The sequence below is a fragment of the Tamandua tetradactyla genome, chromosome 1 (assembly GCF_023851605.1).
Source record: "Tamandua tetradactyla isolate mTamTet1 chromosome 1, mTamTet1.pri, whole genome shotgun sequence".
NCBI classification, from domain to species: Eukaryota; Metazoa; Chordata; class Mammalia; order Pilosa; family Myrmecophagidae; genus Tamandua; species Tamandua tetradactyla.
In genome coordinates this window covers 76,381,962-76,409,061 of record NC_135327.1, presented here as the reverse complement: position 1 = coordinate 76,409,061, position 27,100 = coordinate 76,381,962, and positions in this window count along the sequence as shown.

Below are 27,100 nucleotides of genomic sequence, written 5' to 3'. Positions count from 1 at the left end.
AGTTTATTGTGCTGATAAAAATATTTCAGCCTTCTAGCCTCCTATATTCTGGAGCAGCTAGAAGAAAAAATCTGAGAGGATGGTATGGTAGCCCATGACAAACTCTGAGATCTGTCCTGTAATTACTTGTTGAAGAGTGCTTTGAAAACTATTGATTTTTTTTATTTGTTTGCTTAGTATATATGTTATACTATACAATTTAAAAGCTTAAAAAATTAAATAGAACATTTTAGCAGGAAAATAATTATGGAAGATGTTTAAAAAGTCATCAATTCCCAACTTAAATATGTGCCCCTAATCAAGGGTATGCATGTGTTAAAAGACAGTAGGGAAACATCTAAACCATTAGAGTTTGAAAAGTATGATATAATTCCTAGCTACCAGATAGAAACTCAGTTCTAAAAATATAATTTGATAACAGGGAAGAGAAAGCAACCAAAACACACACACACACACACACACACACACACGTGTGTATGTATGACACCACTGAAAGTCTCATCTCATCATTCATCATCAGCAATACAGAATGCCAACTTTTGAGCCTAATTTTTTTAGCCTAATTTAAGAGTGGCTATTTCTTTCTCACATTTTTATTAAAGATAGAGAACTTAAAAATAATTGCCACTTATTATAGAAATGCTACAAATTGCTGGAAAGTGATTTGTTGGACATGTACTATGAGACAGTTCTACAAATCTTACATTAAGTAAAGTCCGTACATTGAAAACAAATTATGTATAGCACTGAAAAAAACTTAGCTATTTAAATTATTTTTTAAAAAGAGATACTATTCTAAAAGCAATGATCAGAGAAGCTCTGACTAATGAAAAGGAAATAAGATGACTCTTTCTCTTTCTATTCTATTCAAGCATATTGTTAGAGTTTCAAAATCCAGAAACATCTCTGTGACACGGGTACTTGTTTTGAGTGTCTTGGAGCACTGCCTAACACATGGGCTCTAATTGAAAAGCATGGAAAGCAGGGACCACCCAGAAAATCAAGAGCACAAAGTTAGGAGAGCTCTTCAGTTGCATGATACAGAAAGCTGGGAGGTGGCAGAGAGATGTTTTTATCATTGAGTAAACTCTTTGGAACTAGCCACTAGACCCTGTGAACAGAAGAGATAACTTAATGTGAGTTCTGGCTCAAGACTTTGTATTTTCATTGGTTCTGAATGTGGGGGAAGGTGCAGCACCAGTTGGTTGGATGGATCTATACCACAGCAGTGTCTGCCAAACTCAGTAAATGAACTAGAATCATGCCTAAGAACCAGCTCTTCACCTAGAACTTCTAGAAAGAGTTTCAGCCACAGCATAGATGGCAAATAAAGAGAGGGGTGGGATAACCTTGCAGTGTTTGGTCACAAATTCAGTGTCTAGTTGAATATTTATTTATTCACTAGTAAATATAATAAAATACAGATAATCTTGAGATGTATTAAATAAAATACAGCAGAACATAGCAAAAGAAACATTTTCCTCAGGAGTCAAAAGAAAAGCACATCTCTGAAAATAATTTGGTTCGAGCCATCATCAAGAACTTGAGCAGGTTATTGGATTTCCTCAGTAGAGAAGAAGGCATACTCTCTTTGGAATAAGACCAAAAAACTACAGTGGAAAATAAGATGAAAAGAATGTGTACATCAGATGCATCACAAAGACTGAAAGTTCAAGATAAAAAGAGTCTGGGTAAGAAAAGAATGGTGACATGGAAGGGAAATTTTCAAAGATTAAAAGGAAAATCCTCACTGGAAATGATAAATACGCAGATTTTGTAATGCAAAAAAAAAATCATAGCATTTTCATAGAGTAAAAACTTGAAAATTCCTCTAAAAAATCAGAGGAAAATTTTAGTAACAAAATGATGAGAGAAAAGATGGCATACAAGTAGTGAGGTCAGAGAACCGAGATCTAAATTAAGGTTGTACTTATAAAGATAAAACATGGATAATAGCAATGAAAGCAAAAAAGAAGAATGAAATTGAATATAATTAATGAAAAGGAAAAAGAGGGTATATAGTGTCCTAAAGTATTCCACAATTTTTATTTTGATTTTCTATCTTTACCTATAGCTGCTTTGAAAGTGTTTTAACATTTCATGTAAAATTGGTGGCATTTTTATTTTTTATGGCATTATAGGGAACCTGGCTGGGCGAATTCTTCTTACAAATATAATATTTTAAAAAATTATTGTATTTAATTTTTTTTTGTAAAGAAATAGGTATGAGTTAGTGATTTGTGCTGCTCTCTAATACACATTTCCACATTCTTTCAAGGTGAAACCTTTTACTTTTAGTGGTATGTGCCTTGTCCTGATTAATGTAATTGTATATAAAACCTGGAAGAGCCAAGATAAACATCTCCATGTCAGCTTTTCTGGTTTTAGACATCCTGGAAACAAGTGTCTGTGAGGAGCAAACCCTTGCTGCTGATTCATATGGTACACATAGCATGAGTGAGAATAGTCTTTGTGTTAAGCCACTTAAATTTGAGACTGTTGCACAGCACAGCTTTGCCTGACTGATACACATAAAGTGCAAAAAACATGGGAACACAGAAAATCCTCAAGGGAAAATCTATTTCCATTTTCCAACAATAAGCATCATAAATATTTTGGCATGTATTTTTCTTATCTTCATTTGCATATGCAATATATTTAGCTATGAATTACAATCTGGTAACTGAACTTTCGTTTGTTTACATATTCTCCAACCCCATGATTTTAATATCTGTATAGCATCCCATCACATAGATATATATTACTTTGCTCAAATGAGTTTCTTTGGTTGATTTTTAAAATGTTTCAGGATTTTGCCATGAAATAAATTCTATTACCATGAAAGTGGGCAGCTTATTCATTTTCGTTCTGTTGAGCTATTCGTTCTGTTTCAGAATCAATCAGAGGATGCTGCCCCTTTTTCCTGCCCTGGCTCCACCTCTGTCTTCTTGGAGCTGATAATTCTTGGATTCTGGGAATGGCTTCGTCCTGGTTCTGCAGTCTTTGTCATCCATGTCATTTGTTTTGACCAGGGTAGTGATCCCCTCTGGCTATCTTTCAAGTCTAGTCTTCATCCCCTTTGGTAAAACACTAGGAACTTTTGGTGTTTTTCCAGCCCAAACAAATGCCAGAGTAGCTTGATCACCACTCGGAGTCTCTCTCTGCCTAATGCTGTGTTATTTCAGGGACATAAGGCAAAGTGATCTCTCCCCAGAGTCTCAAATGGGAAGCTGTATAAATTCCCCTCTGATTCTGTATTTCTCTTGAAGACAATCCAACCCTGAGAGGCACCCTGGAAACAAGTGTCTGAGAGACAGTCCCTGTCTTTGATATAGTCTTTCTTGGTTTCTCTTCCTCCATCTCTTTTCTTTCTCTCTCCCTGTCTATACTAAATTTCCCTGTTTCTCCTCCCAAGACAGTTACAATTTCTTCCTTTTTCCCTAAGGCCATACTAGCAGATGGGACATGTGGAGAGAGAAACTGGCTGGCTAATATAATAAATCAGGATTATAAATACTTCATACCTTGCACATGAAATGTTTATGTGACTAACATAATTAAAAATTTCTTTAAATATTTTTAAAGCTTCACAAGCTTTCCTTTAATTTTCTCTACAATGAGTTCCAGGTATTTAGACTAGTTTCAGTATATCATATATGTATATATGATTAACATTATCCCAATTCTGATTGATTGTGATACAGATTCCCAAGTCTCCTTGTGCTTAGTGCTAAAAAAGACATAAAGCTTCCTCCCCAAATACACACACACACACACCCACACACACACACAATACAAATAAATATTTATAGCTCATTACCAAGTTTGAGTGGATAAACCAGTAAAAAAAATGGCAAGTGGTATATTGTACAACCTTTATTGTTTTTGGCTTGTTTCTATCTGTGCTGTTTTTGTCTGTCCCTTTGAAGAGACAGAAACTGATGCTTTTCCTAAGAGTGAAGTTTTCAAGCATCCCTTCCTTTCACTTCAATTTTTAGATCTAACTAAGGTCTGGAGGTAAAATCAAAGCAGCACATAGGTGAAAAGATTCTTCCTTCCCCCAAGAAAGTAATTATTGAAGCCACACAAAGTAATACACAGTTTACCAGCATTGAGTTTCACACAGCCCCAGAGAGAGAAAAACAAATCCATTCCTGCCCCAGGCCTGTTGGGCTCTTTGGCCTCTTCCCTGTGATATTGAGCAAATGAAGTTCTTTGAGTTCCATTTCTCATAAAAAAAATTTGAATATGAAGTTGCCTCAACTTTTAATGTATATGTTCTTGGGTCTTCACTTTAGGAATAGGTGCATGAGCACTTATTGCTAACATTCTGTCTTTTAAAATATTGATAATATATATATTATATGCTGTATGGTGGGGTCACATTTCATTATTTTCCATGTGAGTATCCCATTATGCAGCAGTTTTCCCTTTTTTCCACAATAGGATTTTTATAGTCCCCTGCCTTCCTGAGGCTCTACCAAATGCAAGTTATAGTCATTGACTCCTTTGTTATTGCAAGCCCTGTTCACATTTGGGTGTTGTTCATTTATGAGATTAATGGAATACCAGACTGTATTAAGTCAGAAGACCTAAGTATGTCTAAAGAATGACTTCAGTCAATTTTGTGGGAAGATACATTAAGACAAGATATAAAAGGAAAAAAAAGAATAAAAAAGAAACAAAAATTAGGGGTTTTGTCTTTGTTTTCCAGGCTGCTATAAAAATACCACACAATGGATTGACTTAAAATTTATTGGTTCATGGGTTTGAGAATATGAATAGTCCAAAATAGAGATATCAGCAAGGCAATGCTTTTTTCACAAAGTCTGTAATATTCTGGAGTTGGCTGCTGACAGTCCTTCAGATTCCTTGGTTTGTAATCCTGCACATGATGATGTATTATCTTTCTCTTCTGCTTCTGTTGATTTCTGGCTTCTGGTTCCTTCCCATAGTTTTCTTTTAACCTTGTGAAGGTTTCTTTCTTTTTATACAAACTTTAGTAATCTAGAACAAGGCCTAATCTCATACAGTTTGATCACACCTTAAGTAAAAACAATATCTTTATGAGATCCTATTTACAATGGCTTCAAACCCAGTGGAGTGTGGATTGAGATTAAAAGCATGTCTATATTGGAGCACATAACTCATTATTCATTCACAGGTTTTGTTTCCAAACTTTGGGGCCAATCCGTAGTAAACTGGGTTTTACTACAGGGAGAATCATTTGCCAAGTTTTATTGGTTTTAAATATAGAAAGGAGACTGGATGTGTTTTGATTCTTTCCTTTGTGCTCAAATTGTACTTTGGTACTGATTACCCAAACGTGGCAACATGTCTCAATGATCATCCCCAGAATTTGTCACCCATGTCTGGTGTAAAATGTGTTCAAATACCTCCCATGCACTTTCTGAGAAAACAGAGCAATACATCCAATTCACCTTTGCAACAGATACAAGGAACTTCAAGTGCAAGGTGGAAAACATAGAGCCCAATTAAGCACATAAAGAAGAGAAAAAGAAGGGTGGCCACATTTTTCCTAGAAGCCAGTATTCTTGCTAAAAATATGTTGTATCTGCTTTGGGGTAAAGAGAACACTTTGACCATTTGAGGTATAACTTCTAGAAAATGTAGTATAGTGGTTATATAGTCAGTGAGTGCTGAAATACCTGCTTCCTTTTATTAGTGGCTTCGCTATACGTGGATTTAGCTAAAGTGTCCCTCTTCTTTGAGTCTTGTTGGTGCCTACAAGGTAAATCAAGATTCTGTTCTTAGAGAATGTATGACTGCTGCTTTTGGTTAATGGAGTTTGTAAAGGGCTTACTTTTTCCAAATAGACTCACTAAGTGAGGGGACTTCCTTTAGATACCCTTTATTTGTAAATGTGAAAACTGGCTAAGTGTATTATACTTGAGCTTATTACTAGTAGGTAAAAACTTTATTGCTTTAATAAAAATTGTATTAAGCTATAAAGTAAGTTGAAAAATGACAAAGCAGGCACATTTTGATCAAAAGGAGCAGATTAGGAAAACCCTAGGTCCAGATTGAAGCTGGAAACATCCCTGGTTATATTTCCTCAGAGGATGGCTTTTCAGATTTAGGGACTTTCATTTTAAGATAAAATTATATGATAACTGTATTAGCTTCTTAAATGCTGCCAGAACGTGATATACCAGAAATGGAGTGGCTTTTAGAAAAATAAATTTATTAAGTTGCAAGTTTACAGTTCTAAAGCCATGAAAATATTTAAATTAAGACAAGGCTATAAAAATGCTCAAATTAAGGCTGGCCAGGTAAAGATATCTTGGTTCAAGAAGACTGATGATGTTTGGGGTTTCTCTCTGAGCTAAAAAGGCACATGGCAATGTCTGCTAGCTTTCTCTTCAGGCTTCTTCAATGGCTTTCCCAGGGGTGTTTTCTTTAGACATCTCCAAAAGTCTCTGGCTATGTGGGCTCTGTTGGTTCTAAAGCTTTTTCCAAAATGGTTTCCTCTTAAAGGGCTCCAGTAAGTGACCCCACTTGGAACGGGTGGAGGCACATCTCCATGAAAACCATCAAATCAGAAGTTACCACCCTACAGTTGGGTGGTCAAATCTTCATGGAAACAATCAAAAAAGTCCCACCCAGAAATTTTGAATCAGAATTAAAGGGCATGGCTTTTCTGTGTATATAACACCTACAAACTGGCACAATAACCAAAAGAAAAAAAGTGATAAAAAATGAAGAAATCATGGAATTAAACTTTTTCTATTTCAATGTTTTTGCTTATCAAAAATTTACTGTAGTCATGAAATTGAAACTTTCTATATTACCTTTGCTATTTGCATAACCTATTGACACTGTGGTTCTCTGTATGATTTGGAAACATCAGACTCTTCTTCTAAAATGATTATTTTTATTTTGGAGATGGTAGATTGTTCAGGCTAATTCCACTGTTTTGTTTCATTAGATTTGGAAGTTCAGTACTTAGGTCTCATGGCAATGTGAGGGCAGAGCAGAGACTGCCAGCCAGACTTTGCTTTGTTATCCCAGTGCTTTCCCTAGTACATGATCTGGAAAACTCTGATCACCCTTGGCTCTTCTTTTTCAAAATCTTAAACTTGAAAGGATATTTTGAGAGGGTGGGGGATAAAAATGTAATCTTAATTTAGTCATTATGAAAATTAATCTAAGAAATTACTAAATGATACGTAAATATGATACACTCCACATTATATATGGAATGATTTAAAACTATCAAGAATAAGCTGTGTATGTAATTCGTTTTAAAATTTAATCACTCCATAAATTTCAACATGATTAAAGTTTCCATACCTTTAAAAGCAGCAGCTAATGTTAAATGCATTCAAGAAATTTTCATGACATTAACAAAAATTAAAAAAAAGAATGACAGTTTAAAGGATATCTTTTATCAGAAGCCATATAAGGACAGGCAGAGGAAGAGGAGTTAGTAGTTTTTTAGCACTGTTAGATCCAGTAACTGGCATATTCAAGGATGTCCTTTTCAGTGTCACTTCTGTTAAGAAGAATGACATCCACACCAAAACTGTAGCAAGTCATACTGCTTTCAAATGCAGTATTTTATATTCCTCGAGTACTGGTGTCAGTGGTTTAAAATACACTTCTGTGCTGATCCAAATGACCTCTTCGAGTTTCTCTTCTGAGTCACAGATACTAAGAGAAAAGAAGAGAAAACAAGTGTCCTGCTGTGAGACTGTCCTAATTCCCAACATTCGGAGACCCAGCTGAGAGCACCTGGATTCCTACTAAGGTAAGACTTGGAGACACTGATAAACAAAAAGGTAAAGTGTTGTGAAATTCAAAGTGAAGATACCATCTGGAGAGTCATAGTGCTTGTTGGTTTGCAACATGCGTATTCAAATCCCGAGAACTTTGGGTTAAATGCTATGATGAGAGTCAGGGTTTCTTTTTTTCAATCATCTTTAAAGTTGTGCTAAAACTAAAAATCCTGTGTGTTTGCAGTAAAATTTCCCAATTCGCCTTATTCTCCTATTTAGAACATACAAAGAACTTCTTTGAGTGAAAATGGTGTCAAGTGAGTTGATAAAGAACATGCTAAAAATCTCTTGTATTGTTTTAACATTAATGATGACCAAAAATAAAATAAAATAACATATATAGTAAAATACTATTATATATAAATATATATATAATCCCAGGCTCTAATGTGGAAATCTGACAACTTTTTCTGTATAAATATTAAAGAAAGGAAGAATGAAATTAAAACTATGCAATGACTATTCAATTCTTCTTTTAAGGCATAGCTTTTCAAAGCAAAGTTACCAAGTCTCAAAGACAAAAACATATTGTGAACTTTTGTCTTTAAACATGCACATATGCAAAACTGTGTGGAAGAACAGATGGAACAAATAATTGAACATATATGATAGAGTGTTGATTACCATATATATTACATCTGAAAGCATTACAGATCAATGAAGACAAAACGAACACCATCATAAATATAGTGAATGAACACAAATGTAATTCACAAAAAAATCCATCCTTTGAAAATATTTAATCTTATTAATCATTACACACTCACTGAAGCAATATTATTCTAAGCCAGTCAATTATCAAAGATAAAAAGAAGGACAAATCTCAGATTATTTAAGAAATCTATAGTAGATATGAAAAACTGCACATGCTATTATGTTATTTTTGTGGAAATCACTATAGTGTTTGCAAAGGATATTTGGGAAATCATCTTAAAATCTACTGGCTTGTTCAAACAGTTGATGGGGCACTGCCATCAATTAGATTCATGGGAGAGTGCCTTAATTTTAATGACAAGTAAATATTGATAAGGTAACTAACCAGTTTTATAAGGTACTGAAACTTTCTTAAATTGTGTGACTATGACAAAATATGCTTTAATTCTTAAATCAGATGATAAAAAATATTACATGCAACTTTGTAAAAAAATAGATTGTAAAAATATACGTAATATATAAATGCCGTTTGTTAAGTTTTTGATTCATACATTTTAGGGCCATGTTGCTAGTTTCATGTAACTTTGTGATTATACATCTTTAACTGTTGGCTTCAGGCCCTTTCAGAATCATAGCATTTAGTTAAGGGCAGTACAAAACAATGTACTAAGTGCTTGTTGTATAAATTTCAGGCTTTTTAAATCATAACATCTGAGAAGGACTGAATGGGAAGCCATTCAAATGTAATATGATCATGTCATACAACATCTAAGAGTAGATTTATATATTAGTGAAAATGAATCTGAAGATCTGCCCTGTTTTTCAGACTCAGAGGGCATGAGTTAGGACCTAAATATTTTGTAAGCTTCTCAGGTGATTCTGTAATCAAACTGTAATGAGATTAAAAGATAAGTATGAATACCTTGTGCTAGATGATTTGAGGTTATAAACTAACATGATCTAAGTATCTTTTCCAGGCATTTATATAAATAATCAAGAATCTTCCTTAACTAACTCATACTTAGGTGTGAAATGATGCTGAATAATATGGGGCAAAAAAAATCGAGTAGATTTCATTAACTTGTTGTATTAGCTAGGGTTCTCTGGAGAAACAGAATTAGCAGGAAATATCCATACATATAAAATTTATAAAAGTGTCCTATGTAACCCATGGGAATGTAGAGTCCAAAATTCCTTGGACAGGCTGTGAAGCTGACAACTCTGATGAAGGGTCTGTATGAACTCCACAGGAGAGGCTCACTGGCTGAGCAAGAAGAAAGCCTGTCTCCTTTGAATCCTCCTTAAAAGGCTTCCAGTGATTAGATTAGCATCACTCATTGCATAAAACTCCAAAGACTCCCCTTGGCTGATTACCGATGGAATCAGCTGTGGAGGCAGCTGACATGATCATGATTTAATGCTATGAAATGTCCTCATAGCAGCAGACAGGCCAGCACTTGCCCAATCAGACAAATGGGTACCACTACCTGGCCAAGTTGATGCATAAACTGACCATGACATTTGTAGAATTCTATTCTTGCTTCTTACGAGCTGTGTTATAGGATCTGTGAGTTGGAAAGAGGGAGAACTGGTAGGACTCCATCACTACTCAACTTCCCTTGTATTCTAAATTATTTTCAAGCTAGAAGCAATTGCTGATTCAGGTGTTTTTTTTTTTTTTTTTTTTTATTAGATATAACGCTGTGATTTTTGTGTTAAATGATATTGTGAAACATCACTTATCCCTAGATGCTAATGCCTTTCTATACTATTATTAATCCACAACATGGATTTTGATTAAAACTTGAAACAAATAAAAATTTTTAGTTATTAGATGGCTTCCTATTTTTATGGCATTGTTCCTCAATTATTTTAAAACTAAGAAAGTACATTGAACAGGAGATTATTTTAAGTTTTAGCTTATTTTGGTAGAATTTCTCTAATGGAGAGTGTTCCCTACAAATCCATTACTTTTATGATATCTTCATAAACTCTTGTCTGATCACTAGAGGTAAGAAAGATCTTTCCTTTTCTGGGCTGCCATAACATATTTTACATACATCAGTCATGGAATTTGTTCCTATTTTTTCTATCATCTCAGTTCACATTTTACTTGATGTCGTAGATATTTTTCTATGACTTTTATAACCAAACACTGTAACCCCTAAAGTGTAAGCCCTTTGAAGCAAGGGCCCCATCTAATGTGTACCATTCATTGACAGCAGGTTGACCTGTACAATAGTTAATGGATGTTTATTAAAGATGAATAATCTAAACTTAAGGAGTATGGTTTTCCAGTTTTAAGTAAATGGTTTCCCAGTTTAAAGTAAGTGTGTATGTTACAGACTCACTCAAAGTCTGTAAACTAGAACTCAAAGGTAAAAGTACTTAAAGTTCATGAAATAAATCCCTAGAAAGGGTTGCAGATGCAGCAGAGAATTTTATTTTATTTCATTTTCAGACCAGAGAACAGATATTCTTCACTGTGATTCTGGATTATAAATTGCTGCTACTAGAATTATATGAAAGGGTCAGCACTGTTAGAATTGTGGGTCTTACCCCTCCCCAAACAAAGCACAATGTAGTAGAGATTTTAGGAAATATGGCATGTTGTATAAGACACAAATTTCATCTTGATATATGCCTGGGATGGCGTTTGCATACAGTGCTTAATTATTAATTGGTTGTACATATAAATATTTCTAATATGCTATGCAACTCATGGAAAGGAAAAAAACTACAGGAGTCCCATTTGTAACAACATGATTTTCTGAAATGGTTGCATTTTATACATAAAGGGGAGTATCTTGATCCAATAATTCTTGGTCAGCTAAGTGTCATAACCTCACTCCTGAAGTAGACACCATAACAAATAAAGTAGTATAAAAAAACATAAAATCCTTTCTATTTTGACGTGTGTGTACCTGTGGCTATTTAAATGTGATGTGTTCTTTTTCAAATTGCATAAATTATACTTACAAGAATTTTCCCTACAACAGATGGTTTAAAGTAAACATTGTCAGAATTTTTATGTGACTCAAACTCCAGTAACACAATAAAATATTTAATTATCAACCTGTTAATACATAATTGAATAAACAGGGACTCATTTAAGAAGTATTATTAAATCTGAAAGAAAATTAGCTTTTTCAAAATATCTGAATACATAGACTGCCTCTCACTCCAGATCACTAGATAAACTTAGAATTATTCATGTCAAAATTCTAAGGATTGGTTTGAATTATTTTGTTTCAACTTAGTAGTTTAATTTATTATTACTGTTATAATTCTTATTGAAGAAAGAAAAATTCGCTCTTGTTAATATAATGTAGTTGGGCAAGGCAAGTATAATACATTTAAGCTGTCTCTGTAATCCCACTTACTAAATTCAAATCTCCACTCTGCTACTTTTTAACAGTGTTCTCTCTTTTTAAAAATAAGAATAATAACAATAGCTATTTATATCATTTTCTGGATTATTAAATAAAAATACACTTGTAAATCTCTTATCAGAATGATTGGCATATAGTAAAGATGATACATATTAGCTTCTAAAAATATTCACCATCAAGGCAACTTAGAATGTTGTTAAGCAAAAGAACTACTTTGGGAATTCTTAGAAGGCTTTGTTTAATTATAAAAAGAGCTGCTAACATCAAATATGTTTAAACAATATTTTTCTTAATATGTTTTGGTGATGCTATTGCTTGTATGAAGGAATGTAATCTCTCTGAGGGCAGGCTGGTTCTTTGTACCATCTATTCCATTATTAATCTAACATGCATCTGTTGACCACATATCACATGCTAGCATGCTAGATATTACATGCTAGTTAATTTTTACAGTTTGCAAGGGTTATAGTTTATTAAATTAAAATAACTAAAATGCACCCCCTGTCTTTAGGGAGCTCTCGGGCAAGTTGTAAGAGTAACATGCAAATATTCAGTTACAGAAATGAGCCCATAACTCATTTCTGTAAGTAAAATAATAACACAGAGGTATTATTATTCTGTAACCCCCTAATTAGTTTACATACGGTTTTTATATGATTAGGGGAGAGTCTATACCTTTTGTTAGTTATTTTAAGTTATCCGTGTCCTCAAAGTGGCATATACACTACTGTGCTTGAGTTGTGTAGAAAATGCAGTTATGGTATCCAAAAAAAAAGATGATCCAGCCTGCTTGAATTGATTATAGGAGGTGTTTTGATTTACTAAAGCTGCCAGAATGCAATATACCAGAAAATGGGCAGGCTTTTAACAATGGGGATTTATTAGTTTATAGGTTAAAATTTTAAGGCTGTGAAAATGTCCAAAAGGCTGCTGGCATGTGGGACACCTCTATCACAGAGGAAGGCACGTGGCTGGTGTCTGCCGATTCTTTCCTCCTGGGTTTTGTTGTTTTCAGCTTCTGGCTTCAGTGGTTCTTTCAGCCTCCATGAGTCCTGGCTTGCTTTTCCAGGTTTTTCTCTTTCCAAGCTCTCTTGGCTTTTGTTGTCCTTTCTCCTCTCATAAAGGACTCCAGTAAAAGGATTAAGACCCAGCTTGAATGGGGTGGGTCACATCTCAGTCAAAATAACCCAACCAAAAGTTTTCACCCACAACAGATTTGCCCCCATAGGAATGGATTAAAAACAAACAAACAAACAAAAAAAACGTGGTCCTTTCTGTGGAACATAACAACTTCAAACCAGCACAGGAAGCTTCACAGTGGAGGCAACAACATACATGAGCATTGAAAAGTGATTATAATTTTACCTGAGAAGCAATAGATGATTTCAGGCAAGGAAAAGAGCATATTCCAAGTTCTGTTAGTGTAAATTAGTATGGCATCTAAGGGTAATTGTAAGAGAAAGTACATGTGGAACAAAGGTGGGTGTAAGGAGACAGTGAGACATAAGAGTGGTGAGTTAGGTATGTATAGTATCATGGACGGTTTCAAGTGGAGTTCAACTTATAGTAAATGACAGCATTGGATCAGTTTAGTATGGTTATAGCCTTGTTTGCTTCTTATTTAGGAAAAATAACTCTGAAAAGTTGTGAAAATGGTTTAAAAATAATTACCATCCGAAATAGTATTTATTTACAAAAGTCCATATCAGATGTGAGAGAGGCCTGGCCTCCCAGTAAGAATTGTTCTCATTGTAAGAATCAGGCCAGTGCTTGCTTGATCAAACAGGTGGACACCATAACCTAGCCAAGTTGACCATGAATTTAATCCTCATAAATAAATCAAATTAAATTAAATTACTAAAATCAGGAAGTTATTATGAATTCAAAACTATTTTCTACTCTGAATGTCTTATTCATATGTCACCATTTGTCCCATATTGCACTTTATAGTAAAAGAATCCTAAATCATATGCTGCCTTCAGTAATCACATTTCCTTTAATTTGGAACTGTTCCTCAATCTTTATCTTTCTTGGTATTGACATTTTCAAAGATTCCGGGTTAGCTATTTTGCAGATTGTCTCAACATTTGGATTTATCTAATAGTTCCTCTTGATTAGACCCAGATTATGCAATTTTGGCAGGAAATTTTCTCCTCATTGCATCATATCAGGAGACATAATGTTTTGTACTATGGCTGGTAATGTTAACTTTGGTCACTTAATTGAGGTGGTGTTTCAGTTTGCTAAAGCTACCAAAATGCAATATGTTAGAAATGGATTGGATTTTACAAAGGTGATTTATAAGGTTACAAATTTACAGTTCTAAGGCCATGAAAGTGTCCAAATTAAGGCATCAACAAGAGGATTCCTTCACTCAAGAAAGGCTGATTGCATCCTGGGTTTCTCTGTCATTAGGAAGGCACATGGTAGCACTTATTGGCCCTTATCTCCTGGGTTACTATTCAAAAATGGCACTTACAGCTCTTGTGGGCTCTTCTGGCTTCTTCTGGGGGCATTTTCTTTCTTTCTGCAACCTTCACTTGGTTTCATCTCTCTGCTCTCTGCTTCAGCGCTCAGCTCTCTCTATGTTTTCTGCCTTTTATTTTCTTCATGGGGAACTTCAGTAAAAGGATTAAGACTCAACTTGAATTGGGTGGGTCACAACCCCATGGACACACCCTAATAAAAAGGTCCCACCCACAATAGGTCTGTACCTACAAGTTTGGATTAGAAGAACATGGTTTTCTGGGGCACATAACAGTTTCAAACCAGCACAGGTGGTGTCTGCCAAGATTCCCTATCATATAGTTTCCATTTTCCCTTTTTTAATTCCTAAGCATCTTGTGTGGAGGCACATTGAGGTTATAAATATACTTATATTCCCTAAATTTTTCACTTTCCCCTTGTAGCACCCAAACATAATTCTGATTGATTTAATTATTATTGTATATTATACTACCAGATATTAAGACAATTTAATGCTACAGAAGTGCGTTAATTAGGAGGGTGTAATACCGGCGCAGGGATAATCACATAGATGAATGGAATAGAATAGACAGTCCGGAAATTGACCCGTACATGTGTGATCACCAAATTTATGACAAGAATGACACCGTAATTCAATGAGGAAAGCATGATCTTTCAGGAAGTCGTCCTGGATCAATTAGATATTCACATGGTGTTTTAGTTTGAAAGCTGCCAGAATGCAATATACCAGAAGCAGAATAGCTTTTTAAATGGGGACTTTATTGAGTTGCAAGCTTACAGTTATAAGGCCATGAAAATGTCCAAATTAAAGCTCCAACAAGAGATTACCTTCACTCAAGAAAGGCCGATGAAGTTTGGGGTTTCTTTTTCTGCTGGGAGAGCACATGACAACATCTGCTGGCTTTCTCTCCTGGCTTCTTATTTCATGAAACTCCCCGGAGGTATGTTTTCCTTCTTCATCTTCAAAGGTCTCTGGCTACATGGGTTCTGTTGGTTTTGGTGGCTTTAAAGCTTTTTCTGAAATGATTCCCTCTTAAATGGCTCCAGTAAGCAACCCCATCTTGAATGGTTGGACACACATCTCCATGGAAACCTCTAATAAAAAGTTACCACCTACAATTGGGTGGGTCACATCTCCATGGAAACAATAAAAAATCTCCCAGCAATATTGAATGAGGATTAAGGGACTTGGCTTTTCAGCAGTACATAATAGGTTCAAACTGGCACACATGGGGAAAAATGAATATTGACTTCTAATCTGGCACCACAGGAAAAATAAATTCCATTTGGGTATAGATCTAAATGTGGAAGTAAAACATTGAGACTTTAATAAGAAAACCTGAGTCTCTTTTCTTTATATTGAGGTATGGAAACATTTCTTTGAGAACAACACTAAGAACAGCAACCATAAGGAGGGAAATTAGTACATTGGACTCCATTTATTGAGGACTTCTGTTCATTATGTCTAAGGCAGAACACAGAGTTGGAAAAATATTGACATACACACACCAAACAAAAGAATGCATCCAATTTAAATGAAGAACTACTACAAATCGAAGCACAACAGAAACTAAGGGTCAACACTATCTGAGCACTCCCTTGACTAAAGAGGGTAAGCAAATGGCCAAAAACATTTGGAAAGGTGCTCAGCTCCTTAGTCATCAGGGACATGCTGGTTAAAAATGAAGTGAGATACCACTACATACCCATTAGAATGACTAAAATTAAGGACCCTAGACATACCATAAATTGGCTCATGAGGCGATTAGGACTCTACTATACTGCTAGTAGGAGTGAAAAGTCAGAACAATCACTTTGGGACAATATTTCACAGTGTTTTTTTTAAAGCTGAAAATATGTATTCTCATATAAATATTTTCAGCTTTAAAAATACATTTATAATTTTACTTTTACACAAATCATAAATGTAGAAAAATTTGTGTAGCAGCACTATTCAGTCAAACTCAAAGCTGGGAAAAAGCCCACATAAGTACAATAGTAGAATGTATAAGTCATCAACTATGCACATAGGCCGTGAAATTATCTGTAGCAACAACAATCAAACTACTGCTCTGTTCAACACTAGAGATAAATCTCTTTAACATATTGATGAGCAAAAGAGTTCCTACACTGTTCTTCCATTTATATAAAATTAAAAAGAAGTAAATCTGGTCCATGGAAAACAAATCGGGATGGATAGTTGTTATGTTGGGAAGTACTGGGACATTACTGATGGGAACAGGTACAAGGAGAATTTCTGGGGTGCTAATAAATTCTATTCCTTTATCTGGTTACCTGTTCGTAACTTTTCACCTTGTGAACAATCATAGAGAATAAAAGTTATAATTTCTGTACTTTTTTTGCTTTTATTTTGTACTTCAATAAAATACTATGTAGAACTTTTCTTTTTTTGAATGTAGAATTTTTAAACAATTGATTTACTGCCCCAAATCTCTTTCCTGACCTCTTAGGAGGGACAGCATTCCATCCTGGGGATATCATCCTCTTTGAGGGGTCAACTGATCAACCTTCAAGGATTAGGATTTTTTCTCTTTTGCTGTCTCCTTTTTTCAACCTCCCATCTCAAATAATCTCTTTCATTCATTATAGTATTTTAGTCAATAATTACTATTTTTTTCTTTTTTACCACCTACCTAAATCCCACCTCTTTCACCGACACTTCAAGTTGAGTGGCTGCAAACATTGGAAACCCTTTCCTCCTTTTTCCTCTCTTCCAGACCCAGCAATATTGACTCTGTATTTCTACTCTCCAGTGATAATCTTTGTGCACTTATTTGGCCCAGTTTAAGAGTGTCCCTTTCTAAGTAGGCTACGCTGATTGTTTGTCTCTGCTATCTTATCTACCACCAGAAGTGTGATGGAGAGTCTACCCTGATAAAGACAAACTTGAAAACTGTATTTGAAACTGAGTGAAAAGTTAAGGACAGTGAATACATTATTTCCATAGAAAAGACTTCCTCGAATTTATTTCAAAATTACTAAAGGTCCTTTTCAGGAAGATAGAAGGCTGGAGCTGTAGACAGGAACATACTATTTATTGATTTTCTAGAGGTCATTGAGGTTGTTAAGGTTTATGATACATGGAATTTAGAACATTTATCTCCTCCTAAAATTATAATATTATATACCTTTCTCTGTATTTGTTCTTATGGGCCTTTTGTCTATCTGGGCATCAGAAGGAAAGAAAAAACTTTGCAAGAAATAAGGGAAATGAATGATATAGAACTGCATGGTTTATATGAATTTTTTTCTGCCAGTTTTTAAAATAGTTCCATGGCAAGCTGTCTATGATTTTTCTCAACATAAATATTCCCTTGCCAGCATTTATGGAAATACTTGAATATGCTGCTTTACTTCTATGATATTTTAAAGTTTATTCTACATACCCCATTACAGATCGAATTGTCACTGGGGACTTCAACGTCACTGCTAGCTCCAAGGAAAGGGAAGATTGTATCTCTGTGGGTCATGCTTAAAGATATTAAAATACTTGATGGCATGAGTGAGATATGCTTGTTATAAAAATTTTAGAAACTGCAATTATGAATAATGGAAAAAATAGAAAACGTGTATATTCCAGCCCCTGCTGATAGCTCATTTAGGCATAATCTTTGTCTTTACAAGGTATCAGCATACACATTTTACAAAAATAAAATGTAAAAAACATGTTTTCATTAACATCACTTTGTGAAAAGCCTCTGTGTCTCCCTATATTTATCTTTATCACATAATTTCAATGGTTAAAGTCTCCATACTCCAGGCACCAATCTTACTCCTCTGTTCCCTGCAAAAAAAAAAGAGGAAAGATATACTCGTATATTGAGTCTTTGTTCAGAAATAAATGTTTATACTATTTATACCATGAGCCAATTTAATCCATAAACGGCATCTTTTGCTGGACACAGGGTTGAGTGAATCAAAAATAGGCTTTTTGTGTAATGTCCTTTCTTGCTCACAACAGTCATTGACTCTTTTGTTTGCATATTTGATTTTGTTCAGAACTTTTGTTTATTCAGGTTTTTTTTATGCCTTATATGAAGAATGCTGAATTCCTTGGAATAAAGAGATAGGTAGAAAAGTGTTAGCTGGAGTTCTCCATTTCTATTCTTTTATCATTCTGCCATCCTCATTCTATAATTTACATCGAACAAATTCAAATATATAATGTCGTTTCAGTTACAGTAGAAACTACCTGTGTTCACCAAGCGAAATTAAAGTGCTAAATTGAAAAGAGGAACTGGGAGCAGTTTACAGAGTAAGCTGTAAACTTTACTCTGAGAATAAAGATGCTGATTTTAAATTGGAGAAATAATTTTAAATTAGTATGACTTAAGGAGAATAAAACATGTCTGGCTTTCTAGGTATCTAATATTGTAAACTGGATGTTGTGGAAAATGTGATTTGGACCTGATTTTTCATTTTCAAACCTCAAACTTGAGCAAAGATTTATTTGCTTGCTCTGTCTAGATATAATTCTTTCTCTTATTGTTTTAACATTGTAACTTAATCACTATAATCTAAGACATGCAAGTGTCTTCTGTGCTGTTGTTCCAATTCCAGCTTACATCACTCTACATTTCACATTGTCCTTTGGAGAGCAATGTAATAGGGGTCTATATAGATAGCCCTTAGATTATTATTTCCTACACAATTAATAGTTACCTTAGCCCAGGCCCCATAAAAAATAGACACCAAGGCAAAGGTTAAAAGTTGATTTTATTTAAAAGGTAAAAATGTCCCGGGGCATGAGAGAAAAGGTATGAGGAAAAAGAATGGACATTATTGCAAAGAAATATGATACGAAGTTGACCTTTGCTTCACAATGGGCACACAGAGCCAGGAGCTCCTTAAGACTTATGCTCACCCATGCATCTCTGAATGGTCTACATTCAGAAAAGTCCACTGTTCCCCTTGTCATGGGTTATGTCATCTTCCTCTTGAAGTTGTCAGAGATGCTGGATGTTGAGCACTTGCAGCTCATCTGCTGAGACCCAGGAGGGAGTTCTGTCAGGCAAGGAGCTGGTCAGAAAGCCATGAACCAGGCAGAGCTGGTGTGTTGGGGCAATGGCTGATGGGGACACAAGGTGGAAGCCCCAAAGAAATCTCAGGAGGCCCATACAGTATGTCCATTTTCTACATATAAGCATAGTATTTGTGGGCTTTATATATCTCTAACAACACTGCATAATGTTTTAATTCTTTGTGGAGTTAGCAGAGTTGAAAGTGAAAAGCTGAAATCCTCTGTGCATTATTGCTTTTATTTCCTAGGCTGCTCAAGCAAATAGGAAATGATTGGATTAAAGAAAGGAAATTTATTCAGTCACAGTTTGAGGCCCCCAAAAAATCCAAATCAAGGTGTCATCAAGGATATGCTTTCTTTCTATGGATGCTTTCTTTCAAAAGACTGTTCTGGGGCTGCCTGCTGGCAACCTTTGGTCCTTAGCTTGTCACATAACAAGACAAATGGCAGCATCTTTTGATTTCCTTTATATTCTGGATACCATTAATATTTAGCATTTTGTTTCCTGTGGCATTCCCTCTCTCTGTATGAATTTCATTCCATCTATAAAAGACTCCAGTAATAGGATTAAAATCCATCTTAATTGAGTTGGGCCACACCTTAACTGAAGTAACCTCATCAAAAGGTGAACAATGGGTTCACACTCACAAGAATGGATTAGATTTAAAACCTGATTTTCTGGGGTGCATACTGCTTCAAACCACCTCAATTATCTTGGAACATTTTTATTAATTTGATCTTGATGGGATCTCCATTGATGAAATAAATATTTCACTTTTGTAAATAAAAATTAATAAAATTAACATCAACAGATATTGGTTATGTATAAATTGTTCCCCTCTGTGGTAGATTTTCCAAGCCACACACATTTCTCAACTCACCTGACTTCCCAATTAAAAAATTTGTTTTTACCTTTCTTTTAACATATATTACCTGTCAAATATAATCAACTAGGATATCATCTTGTCATAAACTTTCATGCCTAACTTCCTTTCTGAGAATTTATAGGTTTCTGTATTTGTTGTTATTTTATCCTAATTAAAGAAAGCCTTGTGATAAACTAAAGTTGTAAACCTTAAACACAATAAAAAAAATCACAGTGTTGTATTTTTTTTGAATGGACACTGAACACACAGACTTGCCAACTTCCCTTTTCTCTCCGCTCTCACCCATCTTCCAGTGCAGTTGCTGCTTCCTTCTTTTCTCATCCTCTCTTCCCTTTATTCATCCTTCCCTCTTCCTTGCTCTTCTTTTCTCTCACACCCTTTCACCTAGTAAGGGGCATTTCTTTTATGGACTATGTAAAATATAATGCACTCCAAAAATGAGTTTTATCTGAGAATGATTTTTTTTTTCCTTGAGAGGAGAAAATTAAAAACAATAGTAATTAAGGAAAATGAAGTCCAAATACACCTACAAAAATTAATAAATAAAAAGTAAACTATCTCAGGAAATTCTTAACAAATTGATCTGATTGGGAAGGGTGTTGCTTGCTCCTACTGATTCTGTACTCAGCATTTGATAGAATTCAGCTGAATAAAATGTTCCCCAGGCCATTTGTGAATTTTTGTTTGAATCTAGCTCTGCATCATAAAGTATCTCTAAGTGCTACCTGGATTAAAACCATTAAGCAAGATTTTATTGGTTGCAAAACTACTACATATTTGTTTTTGAAAAACTGGGAATACAGAAAATCACAGAGGAATGCATTTACTTTCTGCTTTTTCTCCTACCAACTCATGATCATCATTAATCATCATTCTATATACTAGCATTCACTCTTTGTACCCATTATGCTACTACTTTTAAAAGAAACAGAATTATATTTTAATACTGGTTTTTAGCCTACTTTTAATCACATAACAATATATAGGGATCAATTTATCACTTTCTTCATTTTCACCAGCTTTTCCTTTCAATTATTCAGTGTTCTATCAAATGGGAGAAAATAGAATTTAAGTAATAGATCACTTCTGGTGAACATGTAGTTCATTTCCAATTTCCAATGCTGAAATAAATCATTTTCCAGGTTCTCAATGATGTATTTGAATAAGTTCAAAAGCAGAATTGTTAAATTACAATATGAAAAAGCTGAAGAAAATTAAAGTTAAATCAAGATAATGGCATCTTTGTTTAACCTACCTACAATATTGACAAAAATGAAAGGCCTACTCTTGGTGAGAGTGTTTCCTGAAAGATGAAATGTCCTACAAGGAAAATAAACTAGTACATTTCTTGTCAACAATTTGAAAATAAGTATTTAAAAGACTTTAAAATTTTGATCAATTTATTCTAAACCTAGGTTTGGAGTAAATTTAGAAAGTTTAGAAAATAATTAGACTAGCACAAAATTATGTATGCGTAAATATATTCACCATGGAGAAATTTATCAATTACAAAAAAAAAAAATTGGAACAACTGTCCATTGGTTTTGAGTTATACAAGCCATGGTTATATTCATATTATTATATAATATTGTAAATCTTAGTACCTTGCTATTGTCCAAGAAGGAATTACAAATTCAGACTTGGTAAAGAGAGACTTTTTTCAAAAAGAGTCACTGCATGGAAAGAAAGGAATTATTACATTCAGAAAGAGAGAGCAGAACAAAATCTGAACTCAGTTTCCCTGAAGTACAGTGCAAGTGGGTTCTAAGGACTGCGGTAAGCTAGTAGGAAAATGCTGGCGGACATTAAGGGGAGGTCAAGACGCAGGATGGGTTAATCAGGATATAGAGTGATGTTCTCTCCTGAATTTTCTGGAAGGCCAGGTGAAACATCTTTCATCTGAATTCTCTAAAGGTCTGGCAGAGATGTCAGGACCCTAGAGTGAAAAACAAACAAACAAAAATCTGTCTAAAGTTTGATCAAGTTAAGGGAATGTGAAAGCCATCTTGTTCAGTAGTTAGCGATTTTCCAGCACACAAAAGGGTGGGGGGATTTCTTTAATTTTCTCTTTTTTCCATGATTACAGGGCTCCAAATAAAAGTCAATATTGTCGTTTTTTTAAGATTAAGATAAAGAGACTATGGTTTATATCTATAAAGGGGAAAATGAGTACTAAAATGTAATTGCACAAGTAGTTCATGCAAACATACATAAAGGACAGACAGGAGACACAAAGAAATTGCTTAGTTGCATGATTGATCTTCTTCATGTTTTCTATTTATTTTCATTTACACAGTTTTGAAGTTTACCTAATTTCAACAATGAACCCATCTTTCTTTTCTAATGTGAAAAACATTAAACTTCAATTTATAACTTCCACAGCAGCTGCCATTATAGATATATTTGATAACCTGAAAAACCTTCTTCTAAAATCACTAAAAAATGCTGGACATATACCATGACAAATACGATTTTCAATACAATTTATTTTGTAATGCATTACTGAGATCAAAGAAAGAAAGAAAAATCTTGAGGAACCAAAACAAAGACCAGCTTAGACATCATTTAAGTAATCTCATGATTTGATGTAAATGTTGGCTTTTGGAGTATGGTGGGTAACCCCTAGTCTTTGCAATCATAGGCCTTGGAGTTTTGTGTCCATGCAGGGTTAGGAAATGAATCCCAATATAGAGTTAAAGTAAACAGCCCCACCTTAATACAAGTTTCTTAGAGTATCAAATTATATTAAAGTTATATTACTTAAAAAAATGTTATCAGTTCCGGAGTATTTCAAGGAAGCATACCTGTCCTCATCTGGGTTTAGGTTGATTAATAATAATGATCATTATTATTATCCTGAGAATGTGTAAACAAAATCCTGTATCTTTTGAGAGCCCCCTCAAAAAGAGTTAGGGTTAATGTTTACAAATGCTTGTGGTGTCAGGCAGCTCCATATGTAAAATGATTCTGACGGTCACTCTGCAATGTGCAAAGGAATTTCACAGATTAGCAGTGTTGAAGGTAAACACCAAAGGCAAAATTACAAAGCCAACTAAGAAACCTCCTACTATTAGTGAGTGTTAGAAGGTACAATAGCAAGCTCATGGGTTAATAAAGCAATTTGAAAGAGACTATAAAAAAGATGTTTTTTTTTAATTGACTAAAGAAATAAAGAGGGAGTTGAAAGTAAGAGAAAAGGTAAAAACCCTAAGGCAAAGGAAATGCAGATTTTACAAAGGATAAAATAGAATATCTAGAAATGAATATTATAGTTATTGAGATTTAAACTGACAGCTCAGTTTATCCACAGCAGACATTGATGGTTAAGAAAGAGTTATCATGAAGTTCAAGATGAATAAGTTTAATTAAATTTGTATAACAGGAAGGATAAGATGAAAAAATATATAAAGGGAAGTTACAATACTTGGAGGAGAGAAGGGCATTCTTTTTGCAACAAGTGTTCTAAAAGGTAGGAATTAAAATATAAGAATGGCAATATTTAAGTTGTAAAGTATACTATTTAAGAATTCAGGGAAGATGTAGCTTTTCATACTCTAGAATCACAATGCGGCTGGAAAAAATAAAACCACAATTCAACACATTATATTAAAATGATAGAACAGTCAAGAAACAAGATGAGAAACAAGACAGAACATTGAGAGAAAGTAAGCATAAACATAAAACTTTTCCTATAGCTTTCCACAGGGATAAAATAAGGGATGACTGATAAGAATAAAGCTTTAATAAGCCCAGAGGAAATAACCAATAATTGAGAATTCTGTTATCAGGTAAACTGTCCACTGAGTGTGCAGAGATAAAGACTTTTTTAAAGACAAATAAGAACTAATAAAGATTATTACTAACAGGTCCTTGTTAATTAACGACTAAAGATAGCAGTTTGGGGGAAAGAATTTGACTTTAAAGGGAAGAAGAGGGATGCAAATATCAATGGAGTATAAAGAAATTATAAACATGTGGGTAATTAATTAATTAATTCAAATAAATTGCTTAAAATAATTATTATGGCAATAATTGAAAGTACGAAGGATATTAAGGAATTAACTGGAACTAAGGTACTGGGTTGCAATATTGTGTAAGAGAGGAAGAACTGATTTGTTTCAAAATGAATTAATGAATTAAATTATAATCAGTATTTAAGAGAGAGAAAATACTTAACTTCAGACTGTTGAAATATATAAATAAACAATGAAGCAATAGAGACAGATAGTATAATTTCTAAAAGAGATTGGTGTTGATAGGCTACAGAAAGCATGATTACACTAATTGAAGAAACAGCAAGGGACATGAATCAAAGAAAAAGCACAGTTGCAGAATTAAAAAAAAAAATGATAGGAGTTCTGGGAAGATGGCAGACTAGAATACATTGAGTTCAGCCCTGCTCCAAGGAAAAGTTTGAGATGGGATGGGAGGGTGACTAAGATGGTGTTTCCAGAGTGTAATTGATCAGGAAGAGTCTTCTGTACCACATAGGATGTCCCTGGTTGCAAAAACAGGAATTGAGAGCAGAGAACAGGAGCCCAACACAGAAGCCTGGAACCCTCCGGAGTGCATGGACAGGGAGACGGGGACCAGGAAGTAAGCCAAGTCACGTTCCTTGAACATGCTACCATCACCAGGGCAGCCCCGCAACCTGTGACACACCTCACACCCGACACACCTGAGCCCTGTCACCCATACCCATTCTCCATTCTCCAAGCACCCCCACCCTGCCAACCCTTCACATGCCTACCCCCCACCCCCACCCCAAGTGCAACCCAACCCAACTCTCTGGTGCTCCTCCCAAATCCCTGCTCCCTGCAGGCTGTTGTCAGCCTGTAAAGGCTGGAGGTGCTTACCTCCAAACCCAGGCTACACCTGCCCCCAGCCCATATAGTCACACAGCCCCACCCCACCCTCCCTGAGCTCTGTGCATAGATACATCACTTTATGGCACACCTAGACCTATGCATGTGCACAATCCCCAGTAACACGCCCCGGCTCTAAGAAAGCACTGACCTGTGCAGCTGGGATACATCTGCCCCCAGCCCATGCAGGCATAATGCCAACCTTCTGCCATAGCTCTGCACATGTGGACAAAGGGCCCCATGTCATAGACCAGCGCACACCAGATCCATGCCCCAAAGACCCGTACACCCACACAGCCACATCCTCCCTGTTGCTGATGCCCATGTTCATGGGCACCAGCACAGCATCCCCAACCTGTGTCTATAGCTGCACTGTAATGCCTCACTGCACTGCTGTGCCCCACCCCTTGCCCTGCATCCTGCTATGCATACATCCCACAAATACAAGGTTTTAGACTACTGAAGGAAATCAACTTCCGAAGTAAATCACTCAAGATATTTACATGCAGCAAAAACAACAGAAGATCACTAAGAATATCACAAATATAGCCCAGTCAAATGACCAAATTAAAACACCAGCAGAGACACAGATGTTGGAACAACTAATCAAAGATGTTCATATAAATATATTAAATAAAATAAGTGGGATGCCTGATGTCATAAAGAAGATCAAGAAGACATTAGAAGAGTATAAAGAGGAATTTAAAAGAATAAAAAAAATAGCAAATGTCACAGAGATTAAAGCTTCTGAAGGTGAAATTAAAAAAAACATACTAGAGACACACAATAGCAGATATGAAGAGGCAGAAGAAAGAATAGTGAACTAGAGGACAGGATAAATGATTTTGAACACTCAAAATAGCAAATGGCAAAAAAAGATGTAAAATTTTGAATTGGATCTCAGGAAAATGATGGACAAAACAAAGCATGGAAATATAAAAATCATTGGTGTCCTAGAAGGAGAAGCGAGGAATAAAGGGGTAGGAAGCGTAATTGAGAATATAATGGGGTAACACTTCCCAATCATTATAAAGGACATAAATATACAAATCACAGACTCTCAAAGAACTCCAAATAGAATAAATCCAAATAGGTCTTCCCCAAGGCACATACTAATCAATGTGTCAAATATTGAAGAGAAGCAGAAAATTCTGAAAGCAGCAAGAGAAAAACAATCTATTACAAATAAGACTGAGTTCAGACTACTCAACTGGCACCATGGAGGTTAGAAGGGAGTGGTGTGATATATTTAAGATTCTGAAAGAGAAGGACTTCCAGCCAAGAATTCTATACCCAGCCAAATTAAATTATCCTTCAAAATCGAGGGAGAGATTAAAATTTTCAGGGACAAATAAATCCTGAAAGAATTTGTCAACAAGAGACTAGCCCTACAAGAAATACTAAAAGGACTTCTGCCAGTTGTAAGAAAAAGACAATAGAGGGAGGTCTGGAGGAGGGCACATAATTGAAAAGTACCAGTAAGGGTAACTTAAAGGATAAAGAGAGGAAGAGGGAAAAGAATATATAGAGATCTGACAAATAAAATTTAAAAGATAGTGGATTCAAAAAATGTCATTTCAGTAATAACTTTGAATATTAACGGACTAAACATACCAATTAAAAGATAGAGATTGGCAGAATGGATTAAGGAATATAATCTAGCTCTATGCTGCTTCCAAGAAACTCATGTTAGAAATATGAATACAATTAGATTGAAAGTGAAAAGATGGAAAAAGATTTTCCACACAAGTTGTAACCAAAAGAAAGCAGGAGAGGCCACACTAATATCAGACAAAATAGACCTTAAATGTAAAGATATCATAAGAATGGAGAAGGACACTATACATTGATTAAAGGGACAGCTCACCAAGGAGAAATAACAATCATAAATGTTTACGCTCCCAAAAAAGGCACTTAAAAGTACATTTGACAGGCATTGACAAAACTGAAGGGAGTGATAGATGTTTCAACAATA